Here is a 6,051-nt window from a genome sequence, read left to right as displayed (position 1 = left end):
ACCTCCTGTAAACTGGCATGTAGTGCCGACAACCATGACTGCTAGAATAACGGCGAAATTCCTCATCTTACTGCTGTATAATAGACGAAGTTTAGGATTATGCAACATTTGTAAAACCTAAATAGTAGAAATAACCTCAATTTTTATTTAATGTCTTCAAAATACATGAAAAATGTGAATTGTTGTTTTTCCAAAAGGTACATATTCTTTGAAAATGTAAAATTTCCTTGAAAATATACAATTTACATAAATCAAATGTTATAAATGCCATTATGTCAGCAGTTATCTTTATCAAACACAATTTTCATCAGATTTGTAATAGTTTCAATCTAGCAAATGCTCTGTCGGTCAAATGACTACAACTATATTTTGTTCATTTCTGGGCCACGTGTCCTAATTACTAAAAACATCCTTGTCTTGATATTTCGTTTCACATAGTGACATCCTCTGTACTTCTAATAACCTACAATCAAGTTTTGAACACCTCACTTATACTTCCAGAGTTGTAAACACCTGATATGATCTTCGGGTATTCCCACATACAGCTTGTGCACAGTGATAAACCACCCTGATATAATAATGTTATAATAGGCGTAAAAACCTAACACGGTTCCCACTCTTACGACCAGTATGGAACCTATGATACATGTTTTTCGAATGCATTATGAACACTCTGCTAAAACTCACCTTTTGACAAAATCGTTATTTCGAATGCATCTTCTGTTTGCAACAGCCAGTACTTATATACCCAACAGTTAGCTTGGATATTGCACACGTATAAACGACGTCATTGTCCATTACAACATTACTTCCTGGGGTCAAATACAAGCCAGAAGACCACAATGGTCCTGTCTACAGATTACCCCAGGGTAGTGACACAGCATGAACTGCTAATCTTGCATATATCACTGTGGCTCAGTGTCATCTGTCAATAGGCTACTGTCAATAACGACATAAAGATGAAGTAAACTTATTGCCTGACTATGTCAATGATTGAACAGTGTCAAGGTAAACTTTTCATAAAATTCTTGAACTTGTTTAAAGATTTTAAAAGAACACGTTACACACCAGAATTTGATACACAATGACTACAATAACTTTTTATCAGTGTTTACTGTTACAATTTTATCAGATAACTTATATATTTCATTATAACAATTATCGATTAACAATCTCTAAACAGTAGTTTGTTTTGTTTTATTTTCCTCTGTCTTCGACAAAATTAGTTATTAACAATTGCAAACATTTTGTATTAACATGAGTAACCTCATATGATCGATAAGGCTAAAATTGAATTACAACTCGCTCAGAGATTACACAGGTAAATGATATTTGGTTATTTAGTCATAACCTTATCGTTTGATATAACAGTTAACGACCCCCCTTCGTGGTGTAGTGGTTAGAGCGTCCGCCCGGAGAGCGGAAGGTCGCGGGTTCGATCCCCGACCGCGTCATACCAAAAAGACGTTAAAATATGGTACTTGTTGGTCCCTGCCTGGCGCTCGGCATTAATGGGTACAACAAGGACTGGTCGGCTCGGAGTCAGTATAATGTGTCTGAGTGGGGTATTCATGCTTCACTGCGGCATGGTATCTCAGTGGGCTAGCACTATAAAACCAGCTTCAGTCTTGGCTAGTACAAGCAGCCGCACATACACATACACACGCATGCACGTCGTCATATGAGCGAAATATTCTTAAGTACGACGTTAAACCCAATTTCACCTCACCTCACCTAACAGTTAACGTTTTAGCTGTATACAATGTGATAACGTATTATTCTTTCGGCGTTCATCTCAATTTTTATGTAAAAGAGAGCGCATAAAGTGGAGATGTACAACAAGTTGTGTTGGGAGTTTGTGATTCATTCAGCACATCGTCAATTATGTACCATTTATGTTTCTAAATTATCTAAGGTGATGGCATTTTGAAATTATCCTTGGCCTAGATTTTCAAAGCTCTCTTAGAGCTGAGATAGTCGTAAGTTAATGTTAATGTATGGCTCTTACGACTATCTTAGCCCCAAGAGAGCTTCGAAAATCTAGTCCCTGGATTTATGATAAAAAAGGATGTACCCTTTTTGGACTTGTACCACACGTTCTTGTGTTTGTGCGGGTGTTTGAACAGTTGACTTGCCCTTGCATGTGTATATGATGGACGCCACAACTCGGATGTGTTTAGCTTTCTGAGGGCATCTGCTTTCATAACTAAAGGAACGTGAATAATGAACCCATCCTAATAACATAGTGGCAATCTTGCAACGAAATCATTGCATGGCCCTGTAGCCCACTATTTATTTATACAATTAGCTGTTAGATGTAGCTGGAAACATACAACCTGCATTTCTTGGAGAGTTGTCATGGATGTATACAGTTTTTTGTCGTTTTATTGTAGACAATAAAAAGTATGATACTTTCCCAAAAACTGATACTTTCAACAACAAAAAAGATGAAAAAAGAACACTTAAACACAGTAGGGGTCAAGGTGTACAGCTATAAACAAAGTCGATACAGAAGCTGAAAAAACAGTCGGAGTTTGACAGATCGAGCGTGATATGTGGCATCAAGAATGTCTGCTGTAACATTTCACTCCCTTAACTGCCATATTTCATACAAAAGTCTCCAATCAGAAATATTTTTCGAGGTCATATGAGATTAATGGGAAAACCCAGCAATGCGAGCTACATTTAATGCTCAGAAAGGCAAAAACTTGGAGAAGGTGTTGTATGCTACTTAAACTCCACAATCGATAAAGGACAAAGTTTATGTTGATGTATTTGGTTTAGTCGCAATATATCAAGACGTAACACTCATCAACATGACACAGATATGTTAACGTTCGACCTTCAGGTACTTTTTTCTTACTGCAATTTGTTATATTCCCTTTTACGAAAAACCCTTTGTCGAATTTAAGAAAGATATTCTGGTACATTTAATTATATTCTGCATGGCCAAAACCCTTTGTCGAACTTATGAGACTATTAAATTAAATGTTTTCCACTTAAGAAAGACATGACTTTTCCATATTGTTATACATTCTTCTCATTGTGACTAAACTCGTTTTAAATTATTAATTGCTTACTTCGTTTAGCTTCTTATTGGAATGTATGCAGAGAAAGCCATACATTGGATGTAGCTTTGCTTACAACATAATCACTCTTAAAACGCAATGTGTTATATTTACAGCTGCTGGTTCTACCCTGTTTTTCTTTTGAAGGTTTTCTAGTGCTAACCCACTGCCATCCTATACGTGGATACTCTCTACCACGGTATACTAACGCCTATATAGCTTACCAGCACTTGTTTCCCCCTCATTTGTCCCCTCATTAGAATCATGATGGACCAGGGGATCGAACCACAGACCCTCCTCTACCCGAGTAGACACTCTATCCGTTAGATCACTTCTATATGTACATAAAACAATGAACAAGAGGTTTACAAAAGTGTCATTTTGGATTAAATTCGGTAAACCACAGTCAATACTACTCAAGTGCCACATTGTGTTGTATTTCATTGATTAATTCAATGTGAAGGTTGCAATTCGTTTAACAGATTTAATATCTTCAGTGAACTATATGTAATATGACCTTTATAGAATGCTTCATGGTAGAAATGTAGGGGGTATTTCCATATTATATTCCACATTATACGCATTATTGACCAAAATGATGCCCTATGCAATTCCTTCTTTTGAATTGCTCTGGCATAATTAGTTTTGTTCAAGTGTTTGTCAAGTGAAGACTTGACATGCTTATGCATGTGTTTGTGACAGACACCACCGGTGGAGTTTGATACGCATAAACACAGATGTCATAATCCAAAATGGACCCGGTTTCAAGGTAGCACATGTTACTCGTAGGAATTATACGTATAGCCACCTTCAACATAGTAGCTCGATTGGTATAGAATGTATTTGGTATCAGCTGCAATATGCAATTTCTCTTCACTGCTGACAAGGCGCTACATGTGATATAATCTCGCGTGGCACAATGCAACATTCTATAGCCTTCGGTGCAAACACTCTTCAAAGTCAGTGGCAGATAACAAGCCATAACTGACAAAAATACAGTTAATCGAATCTCCCTCAAAGACCAAGAAACCATGGTTACATTAACGGATAAGGATCAGTAATATCAGGTGTGCTGGGGTTGCCGTCGGGGGATTAGAAACACCTGAGATGATCTTCATACATAATTGTTTTCTAAACAGAATTTTCCTCACTCTTCTTGTTATTGTGCCTTTCTGTGAATCAACCGTTACATTATATGGGATGGCAGTACAAACAACTGTTTACACAAATATAATACACATGTTTGATGTTAAATTATTACACAATGGATATATTTTCAAGTGTCATCGATGCGATGAGTAACGTGCTATACAGATTGTGGAGTAGCCTTGTGGCTAAAGCGTTTGCACACGGGTACAATGTGCGAAGCCCATTTCTGGTGTTCTCAGTCTTGATGTATGCACAGAGAACTTAGTTAAACACCCCTGACATATCTCACGATTGAATGAACCCCGATCTTAACCCCTTGGAGCATATCTGGGACATGGTTGGTCGTCGTGTGCAACAAAGGGATCCTCCTGTACAGAACCTGGCCCCATCGGAAGCTGCTTTACACGTGGAATGGCGTAGACTGCCCCTTCAGAGGATCAGAAGGCTGGCAGGGGCTATGAGGAGGAGAGTGCTGGCTGTCATACAGTCACATGGAGGTTACACTTGAATCGTGTAAGACACGCAAAATGACATTTTGAATGTTCACATTTACCAATAAATTCAACATTAAACATTCCAGGGCCAAACGTGTACAGAGTTGGTTTTGTGTGAAAATCAGTGGGGGATTTCGAAATGAGCAATTATCATCATAAAATCAACATGGGTTCCAATCATGTTGTCGCTTTGTATGAGTCAAAGGATCATACGTGTCAGAAAAACTCGTGTTTTTCCATCGTGGTCACCACGAGAAGTTTTATGTTCATGTTGGAAACCTATAATTGCGAAAATACAGAGGTGCTTAATTAAGCTCTTTGTGTATAGTTAGAATACTGTTACCTCAGTTACGACCTCACTCACTCATACACTGCCAAAAAGATCTAATAATAATGAGCAGGAACAACATTCAATGATTTCCATACAACAACCGTGATGTCTACTTGCACAATGAACTATGGGGTTAAGCACCACAATTACAAGGGTGCTTAATTAAGTTCTTTGTGTATAGTTAGAATATTGCTACCTCAGTTACGATCTCACTCACTCATACACTGCAAAAAAGATCTGATAATAATGAGCAGGAACTGCATTCAATGATTTCCATACAACGACCGTGATGTCTACTTCCACAATGAACTATGGGGTTAAGTACCACAGTTACAAGTAAACTGATGTGGAGAAACTCACACAGCTGCAAAATACCTTTCTCGATGTATTAAGTCATTGTGTATGTTTTAGTGAGTGAGTTTAGTTTAACGCCGCACTCAGCATTATTCCAGCTATATGGCGGCGGTCTGTAAATAATCGAGTCTGGACCATACAATCCAGTGATCAACAGCATGAGCATCGATCTGCGCAATTGGGAAGCGATGACATGTGTCAGCGAACCTGACCACCCGATCCCGTTAGTCGCCTCTTACGACATGGTTTACTGAAGATCAATATTCTAACCCGCAGGTTCTGTATATATGATAAGAAATACGACTAACACAAGTTCATATAAATTATAATTCATTTATTTGTCACCATTGCCATACAACAAAAGACAAAAAAGAAATGGCTGCTTCATGGCTTCATGGGCTTTTTCATCATGACGTAAGGTTTGTTCTCGGCCGTCATTAATGGTTCCCTGCAATGCAATAATAATGCAGTGAAATATAATTCCGTAATACATTTCAATTATAGGTGTAGTTACAAATATCAAAATATGTTATAGAAATATATCTGATATAAATAACTGCATCAAACTATGAAAATGTCAGAACTGGGAGAATAATATTGTTCTAGATAATATGTCCCGTTTTAATTCTGAAACTAATTTCTCCTCGCTGTGACC

Source organism: Haliotis rubra, unplaced genomic scaffold, assembly GCF_003918875.1.
Source record: "Haliotis rubra isolate DU_JTF1 unplaced genomic scaffold, ASM391887v1 Scf250, whole genome shotgun sequence".
NCBI classification, from domain to species: domain Eukaryota; kingdom Metazoa; phylum Mollusca; class Gastropoda; order Lepetellida; family Haliotidae; genus Haliotis; species Haliotis rubra.
This window is presented reverse-complemented; position numbering follows the sequence as displayed.